Source organism: Protopterus annectens, chromosome 6.part0, assembly GCF_019279795.1.
Source record: "Protopterus annectens isolate FY-2018-M chromosome 6.part0, PAN1.0, whole genome shotgun sequence".
NCBI classification, from domain to species: domain Eukaryota; kingdom Metazoa; phylum Chordata; order Ceratodontiformes; family Protopteridae; genus Protopterus; species Protopterus annectens.
In genome coordinates, this window is record NC_056737.1 from 421,110,125 (window position 1) to 421,135,124 (window position 25,000).

Here is a 25,000-nt window from a genome sequence, read left to right on the forward strand (position 1 = left end):
GAGAATTTTGCATTGGTTGCAGATTTGGTGACCTTGTAACAGGGTTCAAGCTTGGCTTTTAGGGAAGAATGGATATTAGTAAAGTGAGGAGCACCATACAGAAGAGAAGGTAGGAGAAAGGTTGAGGCAAAAGTCCACTTAGTAGAACAGTTAAAGTGTTTGTTGATAGAGGGTGCCTAGTTTTTGGTTTGTTTTTTTGATATTATTGTGTGGATATGGAGATCAAATGTTTGGTTTTCATCTGGAGTAACTCCAATACTTTGATGTAGGAAACATCCTCTGTGGTGGTGGTGTTTTTGGAATGAATGATGAAATCTGTCTTGTTAAGCAGTAAGTTTTTCTTGGGAGTGAATAGTAGCAATTTGGTTTTGCTCGAATTTAAGGCTAGCTGATTATTGACCATCCATGTTTCAGTAAGAGTAAAGGCATTCTGAGTTATTTGCATACGTTCTATTGTTGATTTGGCAGTGCAAATAATGGTTGAGTCATCTGCATATTGTATGACAGATCCGTTTTTAAGAGTGGAGTGAAAGTCATTTATGAAAATACTGAAAAGAAGGGGTCCTAGGATGGAGCTCTGGGGAATACCTGTGCAAGACTCAAAAAATGGAGAGAAAGATTTGAGCCATCTAGTTGATTGTTGTCTGTTTTTCATATAGTTAGTGAACCAGTTTAAAGTTGGGGGAGAGACACCTAGATTGGAGAGTTTACTAACGAGTAGGGAGTAGGAGACTATATCAAAAGCTTTTGAGAGGTTAAAAAAGAGTGAGGATACAAATTTAGCAGAGTTTCTAGCTTGGTTGACTATGTCCATAAAGGAAATAAGAGTTGTGGTTTTGCTGTGGTCTGGCCTAAACCCATGTTGAGTAGGGGAAGGAGTTTGTTTAGTAGTAGATAGTTTAGAAGCGATGACGAATACATTTTTCCAGGATTTTAGAGAGGGGGAGAGAATAGCAATGGGTTGGAAATTAGAAATATCTATATTATTACCACCATTATGGAGAAGAAGAATATATGCTTTTTTCCAGAGAGAAGGGATAAAGGACTGTTGGAGGGAGGTATTGAAGAATACTAATGGGATAGGCAATGGATTTTGTTGACATTTGAAGGTATTCTGGGGGTGTCAAATGCAGAGGAGCCTGGTTTCAGTTTTAGGAGAAGTTTAATTATAGTGATGGGTATGGAGGAGAATGAGAGGTTAAGGAGGGGTTTGTGGTATCCTGTGACAGAGCTGTTAGTGAAGGAGAGCTGGTATTGGACTTAGATTGGGAAAAGGTGGTGGTGAGTTTGGCTATTGTGTCAATGAAGTGTGAATTGAAGAGAGTGGCTGTTTCACTAGGTGTTTTCTCAGGGTATGGGCAGAGATTGTTTTTGGTACCAGGGTTAATTACAGTTGAGATATAGTTCCAAAATTTCTTTGGATTTTGTGGATGTTCATCGTGTTTCACTGTTGCAGTCATTACACTTGGGTTATCCTGCTGGCAGGCTACCCGCAGTCGGCCTGAATTCCCCTGGTCCGGCAACGGTTGCTGTCACCTCTTCCCTGACATCAGTGTGCCAGGGGTATACAAGATGCAGCCGACGCCATTTTCTTCAGTCTTTCTTGCTGCGCAGTGCCCGAAGTAAAAGCAGTTCGCAAGTGCTGGTCGGCCGACTCCAGAGATTTTCGAAATTGAATTTCAGATCCGAAGTCTTCAATAAAGCTAAGTACCCCATTGGGGAAACTTTTTTCTTGCTCCAGACCGATGTCAGAAAAAGTTAACAGTTGTATTTCTTGTGGGAAGCAAATACCTCATAAGGATTTTCATTCTTACTGTATTTCTTGCCTAGGCCCCGACCACGACGTTGCTAGTTGTCGGTTTTGTGCTAGATTTAACCAACGCACTATTAAGCGTCGGTACGATTTTGCATTTCATTACTTTGGCCGAAGGTTTAACTATATAATGCTGTCAGAACAGCCAACGACTGGAGTTCATAAAAAGCGCAAGGAAAAAGAAAAGGGCAGGAATCCGAGGTCCAAAACCGACGACGAAGCCTCCTCTAGGCCAGTAGCCGGTTCTCAGTGAGGCGCTTTCGCAGCCCCTGACACACGCTACCTCAGAGCCACAGGCCGCCTCCGACTCCCACGTGGAGACAGCTAGGCCTCTGGATACTCAAGGTATTGTACCTTCGGAAATTAATCCCTCAGATGGATCCGGAGCCATTGAGCAGGCATCGGCTTCTGAGGGTGTTTTCAGACCTACACAGCTTTATATCAAGCCAACCTCAGCATCCAAGACAAAGACTAAAACAGCTTTAAAGACATAGAAACAAGTACAGCATTCTCATGGACAGAGTTCCATGCCTAAGAAACAGATGCTCAAAATGGCCGAAGACCTAATTACTTTGATCAGGGGTTCCCATCCCCCTCCTGATAAAAGGCCTAGGCAAGACACTGATTATGATTCCTCTGATCAGGTTTCCATTTTCTCTGACTCCTCTTCAGAACAGGGATTCTCTCTTCCTCCCTATGAGGACTCTGATGCTGAAGATATTTATCCCTGCAGCCTCTCCTCCTGAGGACTATTCTTTTGGGGAAACCCTGCACACCATGAGAGAGCATTTCCACTGGGAGAGCCAAGATTATTCAGAATCTAAGAAAAGGCTCAGAGATTTTCTTTTATTGCCTCAGCACAGACCTCTTGCTATTCCACCTGTACCAGACATTGTTGATGTATTTTCAGAGTCCAATCTGTCTCCTGACTCTTTACCCCCTGCACCAGTTAAGCCAGATAGTTACTACAGGGTTCCAGATTCTCACAAATTTCTATATAAAAACCCTGCTGCTGACCCAGAAACTATATCTAAGGGTCCCAAAGGGGTCAAGGCTTCCACTGCAAAAAACCCTGTCCCCCTCTGATAGGGATTCTAGAGCACTGGACAGGTGGGGGAAAACGTTTACACCTCTGCTACCTTGGCTGTAAGGGCTTTAAATTGTCAGTTTCATATGCTTAAATATCAGCAGTACTTAATGTCACTGCTAAAACAGAAAATGTTGACAAATTCTGAATGTTCTGAAAACAAGGAAATGCAGGATTTATTGCATGCAGCTGAACAAGTGGGAAAGCATACTTTGCAATGTGGTTTTGATTCACTGGAGGCCTCTTGCAGGGCCGCTGTTACAGGTTCTGTCATTCGAAGGCATGCTTGGTTAAAGGAACAGAGTCTGCCAGATCATGTTAAAGCAAAATTATTGGATGCTCCATTACAGCATGATACTTTGTTTGGTGTTAAGGCAGAAGAGGTGTTAAAGAAAATGGAGGATAAAGCAAAAGCTATGCAGACAGTAAAGGATTTTTTTACAGGTTCAGCCCCCCCAGATTTAGCAGGAACTGGCCTTCTAAGAATTGATCCTTTCCAGTGACAGACAGGCCACAAAGAGGCAGATACAGATGCCCTAGAGGCAGATCTCAGCCCCAAGGCTCATACAGGCCTAAACAATGGGGTGCTTCTACCTCCAAAAGCGGAGAAGACAAATCACAGCCATATAGAAAACAGTCTCAATGACTGTCCACTGCCAATGCCAAGCACTTATCTTTTGGCTTTTATCTTAGGGGGAAAGCTAGCACTTTTTTCACAAAATTGGCACATGATCACCCAGGACAAATGGGTCTTGAATATAGTTTCTCAGGGCTACAGGTTCCACTTTCACACCCTTCCAAAGACAAAAGGTATGCCAGACCTGCCATACAATCAGTGGGCAGAGGCACAAAAGCAAATCTCATCTCTCATGGACATGAGGGCTATTCAGCGATTACCACAGCAAGAGCAGGGACAAGGATTTTACTCAAGACTTTTCTTGGTACCCAGAAAGGGCAAAGCCTGGAGACCAGTACTGGACCTGTCTATTCTAAACACTTTTCTGGATGTTCCAAAATTCAGAATGTTGACACTGCAGCAGCTTCTGCCCATGCTGGGCAAGAAGGCTTGGCTTGTAACTTTGGACCTCAAAGAGGCATACCCGCATGTCCCAATCAGACAGTCTTGCAGAAGATACCTCAGATTCATAGCTGGATCAAGGCACTACCAATTCTCTGCACTGACCTTTGGCTTATCTACTGTGCCCAGGGTCTTCACAAAATGCCTGGCACCAGTAATTGCATTTTGCAGACAAAGAGCAATTCAAATATATCCTTACTTGGACGACTGCCTTATTCAAGCAGAGAGCAAGGGCATTCTACTGAAGCATCTGGCATTTGTAAAAAGATTACTAATTTGCCTAGGGTACACAGTAAATGAAAAGAAATCAAAACTAGTACCCTCTCAAGAGATAATATTCCTGGGTGCAAGCTTAAATACAACTGCCCAGATGGCTTATCTCACGCCAGACAAACAAAGGCAACTGACTTCTTACTTTGCAAAGATGACAGTAAAGGCCTAGTTACCTGCAAGAAAAATTCTGCAGGCTTTGGGCTTCATGGCATCCTGCATTCTGCTAATTCCATATGCAAGACTGCATATGAGGAAGCTACAATGGTACCTAAAAAGTGTTTTGACTCAACATTGCCACACCTTGGAAACATTAATTACCCTCATTCCCTGCCTGCAACAGGAGTTTCGATGGTGGCCACTGGCCTGTCACCACAACAAGGGACAGTCATTCACTTTACCCACAGCCAGGCAGACACTAACAACAGATGCATCGGATTATGCCTGGGGGGCCCACATGACAGGAAAATGTATTTAGGGCACGTGGCCTGCAAGCCAAATGCATCTTCATATCAATCATAAAGAGTTGCTAGCTGTACAGAATGCCCAGACAGCCTTCAAGGACCTACTCCATCCAGGGCAACTGTTGATAAAGATGGACAATACTACAGTCATGTGGTACATAAGCAAGAGGGCACACATTCCTACCCCCTCTGCAGACAAGCCATGACTTTGTGGAACACAACATTGACTTATCAAGTGCACCTGCAAGCAAAATTTCTGCCAGGAAAGACAAATACTCTGGCAGACAAACTAAGCAGAAGCCTCATGGACCCTCACGAGTGGAAATTAGATCCACAAGTCTTCAGCATGATAACAAGGAAATGGGGATGCCCAGACATAGATCTATTTGCCTCCCCTCACAACTGCCAACTACAGAGATTCTGCACAAGGACTTATCGCAAACAAGCATGGAGGGTGGATGCTCTATCATTCAGCTGGAAAACCCTTACAGTATATGCCTTTCCTCTACTGCCTCTCTTCCCCAAGGTACTCCTAAAGGTCAGATAAGAGAAGCCAAAAATGATACTGATTGCCCCAGACTGGCCATGCCAGCACTGGTATCCAATCCTAAAGAGCTTGTCTCAAGGCGCAGCCTGGACTTCACCTCAAATTCCTCATCTACTGACCCAACAAAACAATCAGATCCTGCACAGCCAACTCAGAACCTTAAATCTGGCTGCATAGCGGATAATATAACCACTCAGGACACACCTCTCTCTAAAGCAGTTATGGATGTTATTTTGGAGGCCAGGAGGCCCAGCACCAGAAAATCTTATGCAGAAAAATGGAAGAGATTCTGTGCTTGGAACCAGGCACAAGGAATTGACACGCTTGTTCCAAATATTCCTCAGATTTTACAATACCTAACTGAGATGCTGGACAAAGGCCTATCCTTCTCATCAATTAAGATCCATGCCTCTGCCATTTCATCTCATTACAATACGAACAACCTATTTTTTTCACATCCACTGCTAAGGCAGTACCTCAGAGGGGCCAAAAACATAAGACCTCCCAAGAAGAGCACTGATACCTACATGGGACCTCAATTTTGTCTTGGAAAAGCTCACACTGCCTCCTTTTGAGCCAGCCAATGCAGCCGAGATAAAATTCTTATCATGGAAAACAGCTCTGCTCCTAGCAATAACTTCAGCAAGAAGATTGTCAGAGTTACAGGCATTAATGGCTGTGGAACCTTTTATTATTTTCCATCCAGACAGGGTTTCTCTAAGGACGAACCCAACATTTATGCCTAAGGTAGTGTCCAGTGTGGCTCTTAATCAAACCATTCATTTGCCTATTTTTTATCCAAACCCACAGAATAAAGGGGAGATACTTCTGCATTCTTTGGACATACACAGACAGCTACGCTTCTACTTGGACAAAACTAAAGCTTTCAGAAAGACTGAGCAACTTTTAGTGGCATATGCTGCAGGATCACAAGGAAAGGCCATCTCAAAGCAGACTATTTCAAAATGGATAGGCCACTGCATTCGTTTCTGCTATTCACAACATGGCAAATCAGTGCCTAAGGGCATTAGGCCACATTTAACCAGAGCAGCAGCCACTTCAGCAGCCTTCCTCAGATGAGTACCAACCAAGGATATTTTGGAGGCTACAACTTGGACTTCAGTGCACACTTTTACAAAGCGCTACCACTTACCTCTTTACTCTAAATCCAGAGTAGGCTTTGCCACTGCAGTTCTGCAGGGCCTCATAGCCACTCCTAATTCTCTTTAGACCCAGTCACCCAACCTCAGCTTTGGGATTCAATCCAAGTGTAATGACTGCAACAGTGAAACACGGACATAGTACAGTTGTGTACCTACCATAAATGTAGATGTTAGAGTGTATTCACTGCTGCAGTCCAGGTTACCCACCCACCATCCCCCTTTCTTTGCTAGGACTTATCTGTACTTCTCTATTCTATACAACCTATGCAGTGTATTTGCTTGCAGATGAAGGTAATGTTTATGTTAGTGCATGCTTTTTTATAAGCAATATTTTTAGCCTACCCTTTTGGGGGCACCTGACATCTGCGGCATGAAAAACTGAAGAAAATGGCGTCGGCTGCATCTTATATACCCCTGGCACACTGACGTCAGGGAAGAGGCGATAGCAACCAACGCCGGACCAGGACTTTGGAATTCAGGCCGACTGCGGGTAGCCTGCCAGCAGGATAACACAAGTGTAATGACTGCAACAGTGAATACACTTGAACATCTACATTTATGGTAGGTACACAACTGTACTTTTCTTTGGAGGATTAGATGACATTCTCTTCTATCATTAATAACTAGGTGCTGTGCTTGACGTCTGAGCTGTCTAAATTGTAGAAGGTCATTAGCATTCTTGTGCTTTTGCCATTTTTTCCATATTTTGTCCCTGGCAGCCATGATTTGCATAGTAGCTCTAGAGAGCCATAAGGTGTGCTTTGCTTTTACTCTTTTTTGTCTTATTGGGGCTAATTTGTGTTAGGTGTTGAGAAATAGCCTAATCTAGGGGCAAGAATTTTAGTATATTCCAATTAATGCTTCTCAGGGTTTCATTGAAAGATGTGGGACTAAAGTTAGTAAGATTTCTAGTTAGTTTGTATTGGTGCTGTGAAGGTATAGGGTTGGTTTTTTGTAGTATATAGACTGGCAGGTGATCACTAATGCTGCTAGGAATTGTGCCTACTGCTGAAATTGTGTTAGGGTCAGAGACTGGTATCCAGTCAAGAATTGAACAACTGTCTTTATTTTTGTTAGGTCTAGTTGTTTCTGTTATTAGCTGCATAAAGTTGAAGAGGTTGATATTAGCTGATAAAGAGTGAATGGAGAACTCTAGCCAGTTTATGGATAATTGTCTTATTATTTATATTGTTTTTTATCCAGGCATGAATATCTTTTAGAAGGGGAATATTGTTACAAGGGGGAATGTAAATGGCTATGATACAGAGATACTTAGAATTGTTCAGTTTGAGTAGAGATACAAGTATCTCGGCTATGGTGAATTGCAGAATACGGCTGGAGTATGGGACAGTAGTGAAGGTGTTAAGAAAGACTATAGCAATGCCTCTTTTTTTTGTGAGGTCTGTCAGCCCTAAGGCAGGCATACCTTGGGGACAGGAATGAGTCTTTTATATGGGGGTTTCAGCCATGTTTCAGTAGCAGCTCGTATGTATGCGTTATTCAGGGATATCCAGGCATGGAATTCTGGTATTTTGTTTCTGATACTTTGGAGGTTGATTGTTGTGAGCTTTAATGTTTTGTTTGACCTGGAGAGGTTGGTCTTCAAAGGGTTAGGTCCTGGGTTTGGGTGGATATCTCCACGTAGGAATATGTTAGATTGTTTGTACAGGTAAGTGAAAGGTGGGAGGTTTCTTTTTAAGTGAGTGGAGTTTGATATAATGTTGTGATTGCTGTTTTGGAAAGGAAGTAGTTTTAATTTAGTTTGTAGATGTATGTCAAGTGTGTACAGATTAGGGGATATTTCTGAGTAGCTGGAGAGAGCTGAGGATTGAAAAGTGGTTATACATGTGAGATTGAGATATAGGAGCTGTGTGTAAGGATGTTAGTTGAGACAGAAGGTATAGTAAGAGGGTGAGGGGGGCAAATTAGAGAGATGGGTGCATGGAAGGAGCTCATGTTGGATAAGATGAGCTGTTTTTTTTTTAGGTAGTTTAGATGCATTAGATAATAGTAAGGATATGAGTTGTGGTAGGTAAAGTGATGTGAGGATGCTAGATAGTTTTTGACGGAGTATTAGAAGGGCAGGTGTTTATTCTTGAGTGGTATGGTAAGGGTGTTACTTGTTAATGGATGATTGAATGGGAGGAGGACTTAATTGTTGGATGATGGAACAGGCGGAGGAGCTATGGTAGGAATAAATGGAATTGATGTGGGGGTGGGTGGGAATGAGGGTAGGGGAGCATAGTGAGGGCGAACGGAGCGGGTGCACCTGGTCAGAGCTTGTTCATGATGAGAAAAACAGTGGTAAAACAGTCTGCTCGAGCAGGAGCTTGCTGCAGTAAGGAGCAGAGGTACAACAAGTAAGTAACAAGTGTAGGCTACTTGCAGGATATGATTTGTGTGTGTAGTGTATGAAAACTAAAAGGAAGCTTTAGAAAAAGCTAGGATGGGAGACAAAAATAGTAATCTTATTGGAAAGGACACAGGGTTGCTTAGAATAGGGCGGGGGGAGTGGCACAATTTCTAATGCAAAGAAACTAACCACAGAGAAACCTTACAGTTAACTGGATAGCCGTGTACTGGTCAAGAAGATGAGGTAGCCTTTGTTGGAGGGAGGGGTATGTGAATGTGTTCTGGCGGTGCACGCAGGGCCACAAATAAGGTACAGCAACTAATTATAGTGCAGTAGTTTAACGAATATTACATACTTTAAATGTCTAGAGGTTGTATGGAGCAGGGGAGTTCTTTGCTTTATTGCTGTATTTTTCCTGAAGTCCATTGCTCATTGATAGTTCAACAAGCTTAGAAAGGTTATTTGTGCAGGGTAGATAACACTGAAATAATCAAACAGGGGAATTTGCCTCCACAAAGGGACCAGTCACCAGTGGAGTCCCTGAGGGTTTTGTGCCGGGACCTTTCCTGTTTGGCATCTACTGTTCTGAAGTAAAAGCCAGTACCAAAGGGCTCTGCCTGACTATGTTTGCATATGACTACAAGCTAGGAGCAGTCACTGAATCCTCAAATGACTTAGTCATCCTGCAGGAGGGACTGTGTCAAAGTAAATAACTAGTGTTAAAATCATGGCCTGAAAATAAATAAAAAAATGCATCACTGTATCCTTTGGGAAGTCGCCTACCCCAGGGAACTACCCCATTGGCAGTATACCCCTAGGAGCTCATCCATTTGTTTGGGATGTGGGACCTTATGTGGACAGTGACCTAACTTTTGACCAGCATGTGTCTATTGTAAGAAAGTGTTTCTGTATTTCACAACTTATAAATAAAGTGTTTGTGTCTAGATCTAAGGAGGTCATTGTCCCCTTTACTTAGCCCTCATTAGGCCAAACATTAAATATAATGCCCCCCTTTGGCATATATCTGTCCAGAGTCATGCAGCAATTGGAATGCCAACATAGATACCTTACTGAAAGGATACAAGGCCATAACAACATGTCCTGCATGGACCAACTCAAAACTCTGTCACTATACTCTGTATCTTACAGACTGCTAAAAAGTGACCTGTGATTGGCATTCAAGGCATCCTCCAACCCATTACTAATGGATTTACTGCACATCAGCATGTGAAATGGCATAAGAATTTCTTGGTCTAGGGATCTAAACCTCTTCTGCAACATCAGAGGATACTGCTGCTGTGGAATAGACTCCCCATCCACATAAAACAAGTTCATCCCTGACCATTTTCAAGCACAGCTTAAATCTATGGATGGGAAACAGAAGACTAACTAATTAGGTGACATGTACTTTGCCCGAAATGTGGCAAAGACTCCACCCAAATACAAGGTCACCAGAAAGGATGTTTAGCCTGTCTTTTATTTCTTTTTCTTATCTGATTATGCTCGTATCTTAGGGTTTTTCATAAACATAGTCTTCCTCTGTGAAGTTGAAGGTACATCTCTTTTAGAGATCTTTTTATTAGAAAAATGTAGGTAACATGGGGAGGGAGAACAGTGGAAAAGGAAGGAAATAAGTTGCCCAGTCAGACAGAGTTTGAGCATGACACAATGATGGACCATTCTTAAATAATTTAAAGTATAAATGAAAGTTAACTTATGAATGAAAAAGTGCTCATGTATACAAAATTGTAAATGTATATTAAAAAGAAAAAAAAACACTGCATTACTAAAAGTAGAGTAAAACTCATAAAATGTCTGCATCAAATAAAGGATAAACTTCTTTTACCACAATTTTGTGTTTCTATGACGATATTTACCTAAATAAGTAAGATAACTTTTTTTTAAATAAATTTTCTTAAATTTAAGCAGCATGGCTTCAGCAGTGGACATAACACTGAGACATCTGTTTATACCCTTATTGAAAAAAAATGACTCCAAAATGGAATAAGGCTGTTTCATGGGTGCACTGTGTTGTACTAGGATTTGATTCTAATTCTATTCCATGGTTTAAAAACTACCACAGTCTAGGGTACTGTTTTCTCTTTTTGTTAATGATTTTAATAAAATGATACCCTTTAATAGATTAATGTTGTATGCATGTAATATAGCTTTCTACTAATATGGCCTAACCAGTAGTACATTTCAAAAGCATTTGAAGATGTTGCCAATTTATATAGACAATTATCTGAAAACCTGTGAACTTCTCCAAAACAGCTGCCATGGTATGTGGCAAGCAGCTTGACAACAACCCTTCAGTCTTGATAACTGCACACAATTGCACAAAGGTTGTGCAGGTCCAGCAATATATATGCAATTGTTTTATCCAAACAGTGTCAGTGGTGCAACAGGTAACAGACACTGTTTTAGTGAAGGCTGTGGGTTCTTTTCCCACACCAGGGAGATGGATTCCAGACTCTGCAATGCAGTGCAAGGGGTGTGCTGCACGCCTGAGTATAATCTTTCAGATGTGACATTAAACTGAGGCCCCTTCTGCCTAAGATTGTGGTAGATGAGGTGGATATAAAATATCCCATAGTAGTTTTTGAAAAGAGTAGGGGTTCTTTATTACATTTACAAGTACATCTTATCATCACATATTTACATTATTTGCAATATTCGTAATAGACTTTTACATTCAAATTTAACCCCCCACTCCTTTCTCCAAATTCAAAATTTTACTTTTTTCAAAATCTCTGATAACCACTTCCCATTATATTTCAGCTCATTAATTTTCTCATTCCATATAATCCAAATTATACAAAATATTTTTCCATCCAGCTTTTGTCGTGTTGTTTTACATTTTTATAATGGCCATATTCAGTCATGTCCATATTAATATATTCATTATCCAGTTGTTTTGAATGACCTTTATCATACATTTCTTTCCACAGTTCAAAAGGCATTTTAAATTTTATGAAGACATGTTCATATACCTCTCAACCTAGAAACATCAAAAATCTGGACAAAGGCCCATGAAAAATAGGTGCAACTGGCCAAAAATCAGCACACTGATTAACATAAAATTTACACATGTAATTATGCAACCTCACCTACTCCAGTGAAATTGTGGGATACCAACTTTTAAATGCAAACTGAAGAACAGGCAACATATGATCATGAAAGACAAAAACAGAAGAGCAATAGTGTTTTATTTATATTACTATCTGAATTTGTATGAAACTTTGAACTTGTGCAAAACTAAAATACAATTTTCTTTTATAAAAATAAAATGAACTTTCAACCTTCTACATTAATATTAAATAACACAAAATATAACCAGAACAAAACTGTTTTATTATATTAACATCTGAACTTGTGTAAAACTAAAATATAATTTTCTTATATAAAAAGAAACGTAACTACTACTCTTATGTACTTATTAATTTGAGTTTTTAGCGCTCCCATGTTACAAAGACAAGTCAAACCTCTTAATACCTATCTCAGACTAGTGTCATTGGAAACAGATAAACACTGTGGTATTTCATTATAACTTGAAGTTTACATATTTGTTTACCACCTTAATACAGATGGTCTCCTGGCAGATGTGTGGATTGGCACCATTTGCTATTAGTTGATGTCTTAATTCTAGTCTGCATCTTTCCTCGTGTACCTAGTGTTAATGCTATGTCAGGCACTTTTAGGGATCACCATTGCAAATTAATGTACTTTATAAAGTTATTTGAAAGGTATAACAATACAGAATTTCATTATAATACTTTTCAGGGGAAGTGTACTATTAACATACTTTGAATACATAATGAAATATTATACCTCTTTAGAAATCACTCTTTACTGGTATCCAAAAAGAATAAAGAATGCACAATTAATAAAGCAGAACAGCACTCAGACACCTATTTACACCCAAAACATCTATAATAGCACAGCACAGAAAGGAAATAATGCTGAACACCTCACAGTATGTTTTCATCCAAGACTTCATCAGAATAACAACACACATCACTTCCCCCCATTTTATACTACTAACAATTCATTAAAAAAGCAATTAAGCATAATTAAACACAAAAACAAATAGAACCAATAATTTGTACTTAATTAAAATGTAAAAAACGTATAATCATACAAGTCTATACCTAATAAAAAGTCTGATAACTCCTATTTCCTAAAATAATGAATGATAATATTATATTAAATATAATCATAAATAACTTGTTAAAATACCTGATATATTTAAAATGTGAACAAATACTAAGACAATGTTTTGCTACCCTCTATTGTCCTAAATATATATCACATTAAATAATTCATAGTGTACCAAGTCCATAAATAAACTCAAACAGTCTAAAAACACAGAATTCTCAAACACATTACATAAACATGTTAAAATCATTTGTTGTCTGTTTAAAACCATTTATTTATGGAGGACAATTTCACTCACAGCTAATCAAGGGAATTGCTTAAAGTAATAAACCTACAAGGTTACATGGGATATGTTTAATAAGTTGTCTGATCTGAACATTAAGTTAGATCATCCCTTGAAATTTGTTTTCAGAAAAGGTAAAATTATTAAAAATATTTTAGAAAAGAAGGGCCCAGGAAATAGAAACAAAAGAGTGGAGACATATAAATGCGGAGCCTGCCCACAGTGTTCCTTTATTTCCAACAAATCAGAGATATATATCCCTAGTAGGAACATGTGTATTAATGCAAAATGTTACACCAGCTGCGACTCAGAAGGGCTATAATATATATGGCCCTATATGGAAGATGTGAGGGTTTTTATGTAGGGAAGACGGAAAGGTGCTTAAAAAAAATATACGAGCATAGCTACGGTATTAAAAAGGGCAATAATAGGAATGCTTTGTATAAGCATACACAAACATGTAAGGAGGCTACATTTTCATTTTTTGTGCTGGAAGAAGTTCAAATGGATGTTAGAGGGAGACCTTGAGAGACCCAAGTATAATATCAAGAAGTATATTGGCAGTTGGTGCTGGAGGCGAACAAATGGCCAGAGCTCAATGAGATGGTCTTCCTTGCACCCATGTTGAAATTGAGTGGTTTATTACTTTAAGCAATTCCCTTGATTAACTGTGAGTGAAAAGTTTTTAATAAAATTGCCTCCCTTTTAATAGAATTGTCCCTCATAAATAAATATTTTTTAACAGACAAATGATTTTAACATTTTAACATGTTTATGTACTGTGTTTGACAATTCCATGTTTTTAGACTGTATTTATGGACTTGGTACACTATGAATTATTTAATGTGATAAATATTTAGGACACTAGAGGGCAGCAAAAATTGTCTTTTAGTATTTGTTCACATTTTAAATATGTTAGGTATTTTAAGTTATTTATTGACTGTAATATAATATCATTCACTGTTTTAGGAAATAGGAGTTATCAGACTTTTTATTAGGTGTAGACTTGTATGATGATAAGTTTTTTTAAATTTTAATTCAGTACAAGTTTTTGGTTTTATTTGTTTTTGTTTTTAATTATGCTTAATTGCTTTTTTAATGAATTGTTAGTGGTATAAAATGGGGGGAAGTGATGTGTGTGGTTATTCTGATAAAGTCTTGGACAAAAACATACTTTGAGGTGTTCAGCATTATTTCCTTTCTGTGCTGTGCTATTAAAGGTGTTTTGCATGTAAACGGCTGTACAAGTGCATTTTTGCTTTATTGGTAACTGTATTTGCACTCTGTCCATGGTTTTCTTATTTTTTAATGCACAATTAATATTTAGCATTTAAATTAATCCAACTCTTAACACAGCAGGGTCATAATTTAAAGTTTTATAGTAATTATATATTAATATTTCACAGTTTACATCCCCTTCACGTAAAACTCTGACATTTACCTTAGTAAGAACAAATCAAAACACTTGTTGGCTTCTGCACCTCTTATTTGGTTATCACAGTGACACTCTGTCTCAATAACTTTTCAACAAACCAAAAGCCATAGTAGTTTGTCCAGATATGCACAAGCAGCAAAAATAAATATTTCCCCAAGCGATCCCTTTAGTCAGTACTGTGTCAAGTATGCACAAGCACCACAATGAAACATGTCCCCAGACACCCATTAACCTCTTCAGCAGTATGTCTCCAAGTATGCACAAACACAAAAATGAAACATTTTCCCAGGCGATCAACAAAGTATTAGTTTAAAGGTGCGCACACACATCAAAGTATTAGTTTAAGGGTGTGCACACGTATGCAACCAGCATATTGTACGTTTTTTTGTTTTTTTCCCCTAACAGATTTTTTTGTTTTTCATTTGAATTGCACAGGTTATAGGTCACATTAAAGGTGGGAAAATTTTTGAATTGATTTATTGTGGTCTCATTTTTGTATATCACAAAAACCTGGCATTTTAACAGGGGTGTGTAAACCTTTTATATCCACTGTATGCCTTTTTCGTATATGAGAGTCTCATGTCCTCCAGGAAATACAAAGGCCTTGTAGTTTTACTATCATATCTTACCATTGTTCTCGTATTTGTTCACTTCCAAACTTTATTCCTAAAATTTCTATCACTTCATTAAATGTAATACCTTGCATTTCTCTCTTTATTAAGAGTCCATCCTAACATTTTCAGTTCCTTATTGAGTATTCCTCTAGCTGTATTCCTCCATATCTGATGTTTAACTGCCAGCACCAAATCACCTGCATATGTAAATATAATTGGAATCATAATCCCCTCTGGTTTGTGATATCTAACTTTCTCTAATGTCAAATTCATCTCCATAACTACCACATTCATAATTAATGCAACTAGAATACTACTTGTTGGACTTCCCTGTTTATTACCACTATTAAACTTTAAAGTTTTACTCATCCAGCCATTGATTACCAGTCTTTATTTTCTCTGTACACAGATTTCAAAACATTTATTTTATTACTCATGTTATATTCTTCTAGGATTTTCCATAATACTTTATGCAGACTTTTGTCAACTGTTTTGTTTACATCTTTTGTCAGTATTTTCGATTCAATTGTTCTACTTATGTCATCTACCAATTGTCATATTGAAGTTAGTAATTCTTGACTGCCTTTACCTTTAACTCCAAAAACTGATTCAAATCATAGTTTGCTATCTTTATTTGCTATTCTTTTTTCTATTATTTTCATGAAAATCTTGTAGTCTGTATTATTCAGTACTAACTGTCTCCAATTACTTATATCTGTTTTCTCCCTTTCTCTATATACATTTCATTATCCCTAAGCATATTTTTCATCAGTAATGCCTTCCTCAAGCCATTCATTAATTTTAAAAATATCCTTTCTGCCAGCTTTGCATGTTTTTGCACATTAAGTATTTAATTCCATCTATTCCCTTAGCTGTCTCTACATTTACCCTCTTAAGCACATTTTCTAATTCTGTTATCTTCTTTCCTCCATTCTTTTATTGTCTTCTTCGGTAAACTTATTCAATCCCCATTTATCTTTTAATGTAATATCCCTTATTGAAAATGTCTCTATTATATATTTTTCAATTGTTTTCATAATTTCTTCTTGTGCCTTAGCTATCACCGCTTTCCACTTTTTAATTCTCTTTTCAATCTTGACTTCTTTAGCCATTTTAATTAAGTATGGTACTATTTCCTCTTTCTTACTTTGTAAAAAGTATCTTTGTTTAAACAATTTTAGTTTAATTTTTTCTTGATTTATATTATACAGCATGCTTTCTTTTTCTATGAACTTTTCACTATTGCTTGTTACACTTTCAAGTATTTGATCATTGTCTTCCTTATATCTATCAAAATCATGTAATCTTTTAATTTTCGCCATCTTAGTACTTTTATATTTTTCTTTCAGACTAATCCACCAACTCATCCAGTCTTTATAGAATCCTCTCATACTTATGTGATTATTCTATAATTGTAATATAATGTCCTTTGCTTCTTCATTTAATTCTGACTCAATTCTTTTTACTCCTTTACTTATCTTTATATAATTTCTCTTTCCTTGTATTTCTGTCTATATAGCTGAATGATCGGAAAACCCTGTGATTTTGCATCCTTGACATAATATGCTTAAACTGTTTGAGACTATAAAATCATTTCAGTTCTTAAATTGCTTCTTTTATACATCCATTTTTCCATAAGTGCATATTGTTGTACTTAATCATATCAAAAATTACTTTAACATCTGCCCCCTCTTTTCGTCTCTTAAATCACAATTTAAGTCCTCCATTAAAATTGTTTGCACATTTAAACTAACATAATCCATTATTTTTCTAAATGTAACTTCTCTTTGTTTCTGTAATGTGTATGCATACAGTGCAATCACTCTATAGATTGACTTCTTATACCTTGTCTATTGCAATTATTCTTCCAGTAAGTACTTTTGTGGAATCCAAAATGTCTATCCAATCTTTGCATGAAATGACTATACCAGAACATTTTTCACTGCCTAAATTTCACAGTACATAATTAACTTGTTCTCTTTCTTTATCCGTTGTTATTCTCATATCAGTAAGTACTATAATATCCATATCTAATGTCATACCCCATTCTACAAGGAATATTATTTATGCTATTAACATTGATGGCTAGGATTTTCACTTTAATGCATGGTTTCCTTTTTTATTTCTTTCTTTCTTGAGGTGCATTGCTGAAATTAAGTTTTCTATCTTTTACACTTTTACCTATAGAAACTCTTTTGTTCCTTAGTTGTACTTAAGTTTTATCCACTTACTATCTCCATCACTAGAATTACTTGATACCTCTTCCTCATCTTTCATTATCATTTACTACATTTATATTTTCTCTTACATCCATTGGTACCTCAATTTCATTGATTTGTTCATTTTGGATTTCGTGCACAGTGCCTAAACCAATTTTCTTGTGCATTTTCTCTAACTCTGTACAATCCTTCCAGGAATGACCTGCCTTTTTGCATTTTATACATTTCTGTTCACATTTGTTTGGCTCCATGTGTCAGTTCTCTACATATAAAACATTTCTTTTGTCACAATTAATCAAGTGATCATCCTTACCACATAAAAATGTCTTAGGCTGTCCCCAGTATATCACCATTCTCCTGTTCCCCTCAACATTAATTATATTCGGTAAATGCACATTGCTTTCTTCTTGCATTTTTAATATTACATCACATTCCAACTCCCTGTCCACAGACCTCTGTTATCATACATTTTTGTAACATGCAAAACATCTTTACATATATTTTTTAAATATTCTTTCAAGTCACTTCTTTCAACTTTAGTTCTGAATTGTACAAATACTTTCTTTTTAGCTTCTTTGTTGAGATCCTGAATTATATATACACTCCATGGGTTAGTGTCTTTAATTTTGTTGTACTCTTCATGTACTAAGCCTTTTTAAAAAATATCACAGTATGTATCCTTATTAATACGAATAAAGGCTCTTACCTCTCTGGGTTTTATCCCCAGTGGTGCAATGATGGTGGCCCATACCTCATACCTGTCCATTTCTTTTTTGGGCTTTTGCTTATCCCCATCTGAAATTTTCTATGGATTTCTGCTTTATTTCCTCCTCTTCTTTCACCTTGTCTCACTTCTCTTCCTTCTTTTCTTGCATATTATCATCTCCCTGAATTCTCTCCATTATCTCTCCCCAGGATGTTGCCTTATTCTCCAGTTCACTTTGGTCCACTAATTATTTTAAATAAACATCCCACAACCCTCCCGATTAGAGAATTGTAATACATTCTGATGCCAAAATATCTGTAGCAAACAAATTTTGCTGAAACATTTTCTCCGAATCTACCATAGTACCAACCTCTGCTCGTATTTCACCTTTTCTCACCTCATTTGCTTAGCCACTACCATCCTCCTCCTTCCTCCAATTCTCCAACTCATTCTCTAAAACATTAGCTTTAAGAGCTGTTCTATTAACAGCACATTCATTCTGCTTACTGGAGATCTTGCTGTCATCCTCCTTCATGCTTCCTGCTTCTCTGCACCTCCTTCACGCTCTGAAAGGAAGACAGGAAGTGCCACACAGAATTAGGTCCCCGTATGATCACTTGTACGAAGAGTAGGGGAAGTTCCCTGATGCCCTGATCAAATTTCTAGTAGTATAAATATCAGCTTGGGTCTTCCCTTCCCTGAAAAGAGACTAATAAGCTAGTGGGACTAACCCAGCCAACAAAGAATAAATAAATCATAGACCCCCACATTTAGCTTTAGCATATGCACCATGTTAATCACTGGTAAGGTCCAGTCCACATCTGATCATCTTACTACACAAGCTAGAAGAGAGTTGGCAAAAATGTACTCATTCCAGGAGTACATTGTACAACACTGAAAATGCTCACTGCAGTCAATTGGTCATAACTGTTATTTGTACATTTATTAGTTTGTAGTCTCTGTATGCATACCACTGCACCACAATACAAAAACCTGACTGGTTAACTGCAGCTGCAAGATCTGTCCTCTTACTGTCCACATTACTCTTCAAACTACTGTATTAAAACCACTATCCCTCACAGAGAAGCTAATTAAACATCAGATCCTCCCCACACTGCCAAAGTAACAAGGGTGCAAGCACTCTCACTGTTTCATCTACCATTTTGCCTATTGAAAAAAAAAAACTTCTATATAATTGTTGCACTGAACTGGAGCAGCCCCATACACACACACACACACACACACACACACACACACACACACACACACATACACAGTACCACCACTACATGCACACTTGCCTCCAAACTGAAGAAAATAACTGCTTAGAAAGAAGTTGGAGAAAATATATTCAACCACCTTAAAGTAGAATATGATTGCAGGTGTTATACATACAAAGGATAATCCCCCCACCTTTGGAAACAAAACAGTAACACATGCCAGAAGATGAGCATATATATCGTTAGCCTCTTTACCCTATGTAAGTAAAATATTATCTGCTCTAAATATGTCTAATACTGTACAGATGTAAAATCATTTATACTCACATTAGTTATTATTAGTTCTATTCAAGAGAAAATTCTAAATCAGTGTTCTTGTTTTGGAACCTGTGAGTCTGCTGTGCAAACTCCCTGGGAAAAAAATAATCCAAAGTTTTCCTGACATAAATTGTAATATGCAACCTATTTCAAATTACAGGAGAATTCATACTTGCCAAGATTACTTTGTTACTCCTGTTAAAACCAGGACTGATTTTTATTTATTTATTTATTTAACATTTGTTTACGGGGAAAGTTTTATGTTTCATTATGGTACATGGTATGGTTATGTATTGTTTATTTATGGTATCATTTGTTTGTTTAGATCAAAATAGATTTTCATTATTCTAATCAGTATCATTGTGTGATAAATTGTTAACACAAAACAGAGGTATTCTGCATTTTACTGTGCTTTGCAAACACATGCCGCGGTGGTAGCATTGTTACCTCACAGCAAGAGGTTCTCCCGTTTGATTCTCGGCGTGGCTTGGGAGTGCCTTCTGTGTGGAGTCTGCATGTCCTCCTCGCGGTTGGGTATCGTTCGAAAGACATGCGTGCGTAAATGGGCATGCCTTCGTTGAAGGTTGGGTGTCGAGCTGGCACCTCGGCATTTTCATAAAAATCTACTGCCAATAATTAGCGGACCGGAGTTCCGCTGTGGCGACCCCTTGCCGGGAAAAAAACGAAAGAAAAAGATTGTGCTTTGCAAACACATTCATGGTGAAAATGATCTAATGACCAACTCGCCTACCTTTCTAAAAGATATGAAAAGTTACTAAGCAAAGGAGTATCAATTGTCTTCCATTTTCCTGCAATACATTTTTTTTGTCAAAAACTAATGAACCCCAGAAGAGTCTAGCCTTACCATCAGATATATTTTTAGGTAATGGGGGACCAATTAATGTAGTAGTTACAGGAAGAAGATCGGTATTCCATTTTTTTTTTAAATATTTGAATTTCTGAGTCCAACAAATGTTTTATAGCTACAGCTGAAGTTTTATGTGTAGATCAGTAGTTCTTCCAGAAATTTTTTAATATTGTTGGTTAACTCCAGTAATACCGTTAAGGATATGAGTTCTGAAGGATACATCCTATGTGTGTTTGACTAACAGCATGGCACTAAAGGAATAAGGTAGGAGAAGGTGGGAGTGAGTGGCCAGCATGAGTTCAGCCATCTTGGGGGGTGGGGGTGGTAGCATGAGTGCTGCATTGGAAGTACATCCAGGAGTGCAGGTGTACTTCCCACAGAAAAGAGACTAGCATGTTGCTCATCCAGCAGACATGGTATGCATGCATGCACCTTTTCAGTGGCAGCTGTTGCATACATACTGCTGGGCAGAGGTTAGGAAACCTTTCAGGATATGTAGAATGGGATGCTTCTTAATATGTAATTCTAATAGGGAGTCATGGGCCAGAGAGCTGTTGACCTGACTAGTGAAGCTTTACTGTCATCCCCATAAATGAACAAATGAGCTAGTTGGTTGCAAGAAGAAGCCACTAAGCTGATCCTGTGGAGGAGCCGCGGTGGTGCAGCAGTTAGCATTGTCGCTTCACAGCAAGAGGTTCTCCTATTCGATTCTCAGCTGGAGCGCCTTCTGTGTGGCGTCTGCATGTCCTCCCCGCGGTCAAGTGACGTTTAGACATGCAGGTAGGTGCGTGCATGAATGGGTGTGCCTTCCTTGATGGTTGGGCGTCGGGCTGGCAACTCGGCACTGTAAAAATCCAGTGTCAATCATGAGTGGACCGGAGTTCCGCTGTGGCCGACCCATAACCGGGAAAAGCCGAAAGACATTACTTTATAGTAAGTAATTTTATTTTAAAATTGTAAAAAATCACTCTGATACTGTGCCTGTCATTGAGGTACAAAACATACATAATAGTTCATAGTTTGGAACCAGAATTTAATTAAATGTTTTCCTTATGTCAGTCACTGGAATAGATGACCAAAGCTCTTTTTTAATCAATCAGGAGTCTAAATTTTTCAGCAAATAAATAATCAGCAGCAAAACTTTTAGTTTGGTAAGCTGAATTTATTTTTAATTTAGGCAAAATATAAACATTTATCATTTTATATCAGTTGAAATAGATATATTTTGTCCTGTAGATTGCCATTCAAATAAAATGTCAAATTCACATACAGATTTATCAAACATAGATATAAAATTAAAAAAAAATGCACTCTGCTAAAGGGCGAGTTAGAATATTATCTCTTACATTTCTGTTATCTTAATCACCTCTTACTCCTCACTCACTCAACCTATTCCCTCACCAACACTCCTTCCTCCTTTCAGTTGTCTACTTCTGCCTTTACCTCCCTTTGTAACAACTTAGATTCTGTATTTTGGTCTCAATTGTTTGTTATTGTATGTCCTAGTTCAACTAAATTTGTATTTCTTAAATTAATTTTTCAACTTGTGTTCTAAATGAAAACTGAACTGTAAACACTATGCATGTGATATGAATATTAAACTGTTACAATATTGTACTCTGTGGAGCTTTTCTCCCAGGGCGTCTGCTGAAAATGGGTTTATTTTTGCCCAGTCAACTTTCCTGGTAAACATATGAAAATAAGTAAATATTTGATATTACTGTATTTTAAATATCATAATGGTTCATGTGTTTATGACTCAGGAAGTTGAATAATTGAGTGAATCTGATATGCATGAAATATTACTAGATACATTTTTACTAGCATTTTTAGTGGTATTTAGCTTCATATGCTTCAGTTAACTAAAACAAGGGAATAACCAGAGAGAAAATAATACAGATGTTAGAAGAAAGCTAATGTAGTTCACTATTTGGAAGCTTAGCCCCCCACCCACCCAAAAAAGAAAGTCATCTACTTATAATGCTTATACTGTCAGTGTTACCTTTTTGTTTAATTGGTTTGCCCCAAAACTTAGTATCATTTCATTACTTTTAATGTACTGTTTTACATCAATAATAGAATAACATATCAGTATCATTTTGCCATTTATTGCCTATTTAGGAAAAAATGTAAAGGGTATAAAATGTTAAAAATTTATGGTGATTTCACTTTGAGCATTAGATGGTTGAAATTTATGAATTTGTTTATTCAAATGTTGATTACATGATAGATTGGGTAAAATATTTGGTTACAGTTTAGTTGCAACATGTCTGCAATTAAGCAATAATTCTGAATGTTTGAGTGATCTCTGACCAAGTAATAGAAAGTTACTTTGTTATGAATTTAAAGTTAATTCAGAGTTTACATTTTAGCAGTATTTATTTTGATTTTAGCTAATTTATCAGTTTTCTAGCATTTACATTTTTCTAAAATAAAAAAGAATGCTTTAGAGTAGAATATCATCAGCAAATGAAGGCATACTACTAGCTAATTGTTTAAATGTATAAAATAAGAAAATATAAGACAAAACTCAAATTTTTACAAGTGGTGGGTTCTTAACCAAGAATAAAAGTTGAGTGTTAAACTGCAACCCTTTTGGTGTACAGATAGAATAAATATGTGTAGAAATTAGCTTTTATGTACATTTGTAATTGTTTATTTTCTATGGGAATGTTTTGTTTGCCATTATATATATATATATATATATATATATCTACACACACCTCAGTTTTGTCAAACACAATGTGATAGCCACTGCAGTCAATGTCAAAGGACAGTTCGTAACATATTTGTTAGGCATGAAGCTCGATTGATATTGATATTATGTCTTTTAAAAACATTGAATTGTTAGATTGCAAAAGTGCATATTTATGATCATTATTTAACAGCAGATTTAATCTATAATTGGAAACTTTGAGGATCTGTATTTGGTTTAGGAGTTATTAACCCAGACCTCTTTTCCAGGTTATAAAAAACAGAGTTTATCATTTCTCAAATTCAAAATTAAATATCAAATGAAGTAAAATTATTATTATATGGTAATTCATACCAGAGACTTTATTGTTTTTGTTTCTGAATAGGCTGATTATATTATTGTAAAGTGAATTGGTGTAATCGGTATTTTCTTTAATGTATTTATGCTCTTTAAGATTTATATTATGAATACAATTGTCTGTGACTTCTAATTAAATATAAGGGTTATTGTAAATTTCATAAAATTTATCAGCAAAAACCAAAATGTTTTTATTTGAATAAACATTATTCATGTTTTAGAACAAATGAGAAAAGATTATTGGTTATTTAAACTAGGTAAATTAGCTAGCCTAAAAATGTTTAGTCCCTTTTAGTGTAGTGCTGTAAGTATATCAAGTGCAAGTGATTTAAAATCTTATCTTAATATCTAGTAATTGTTCAGACATTTGTTAAATATCTTTATTTCTAAGAGCAAGAGATTCAGTATTAGAGCTAGAATATTTAGTTTTATTTTTTTAATATTTATTTTTATTCAGTATCACATGATTTCTTACAATTTTTATAGCAGGTAAGACACTTATGCCCTGTGTAGAAAATTATTTAAACTAGTTTTATAATTATTTTTACTATGCAAATGAATTGTCAGTTTAATAGTTGTATTATGCAATACTACTTAGTTTCTGTACTGCATTCTGTACGTACTGGGTATGTTCAGTGTATAACAGTTTTGTAAAACAACTGTGCTTGAAAAGTGTTTGCATGTAGAGTTGTTCTCCAAGGTTGCCATTGAAAAGTGACCCTTTTCAACTCAGATGGCCTATTCCAGAAAATAAATAGAAAAAATAGATAATTTAAAACATATTCAAAATAATCTCTCATAATAAAATACATGTAAAGCTTTATGTCTAGATTAGAAATCCTCCTCAGGACTTGTAATAATGTTAGTTCAGTCATGTAGTAATGTAAAATATGACAAGCCTCTGTAACATGTTTCTGCATAACTGCTTTTATTGATGGTTTATGTACCAGGTTAAACACACAGACACAATGAAATATATCACTGTAGCAAAGAATGAAATATTTATAGCAAATAAAAAGATTGATCTATTCTCGGAAGACTCACTGTCACAGGGGGTGATACCCTTGGATACTTCCAATTTCCTGTGCATGAAGAACCCATTGATACCAGCTGTGTTTGGGATCCCAGAGGTCCAAACAGAAATGGTCGATCTACCATATAGTTTAATCGTTGCAGCACAGGGATTGAACACTTATTCCTCATCTGTTTTTGTGGACTGAACTCTCAAGAATTCCCTTAGCTCAATTTACCATGTACTGAGGGATTCATGGGAATTTTTATAAGTAGGATTAAACAACACTTTTAATGTTGATTGCAGTTTAACTATTGATGTAACCAACTTATTTACGACC

At 36.9% G+C, this 25,000-nt stretch overlaps 1 protein-coding gene across 1 annotated transcript in view; it reads left to right on the forward strand.

Annotated features, from left to right (window-relative positions):
• The window catches only part of PACS2 (phosphofurin acidic cluster sorting protein 2), a 1,734,969-nt gene that overhangs the window by 950,013 nt on the left and 759,956 nt on the right, over positions 1 to 25,000 (forward strand). The window lies entirely within an intron of this gene.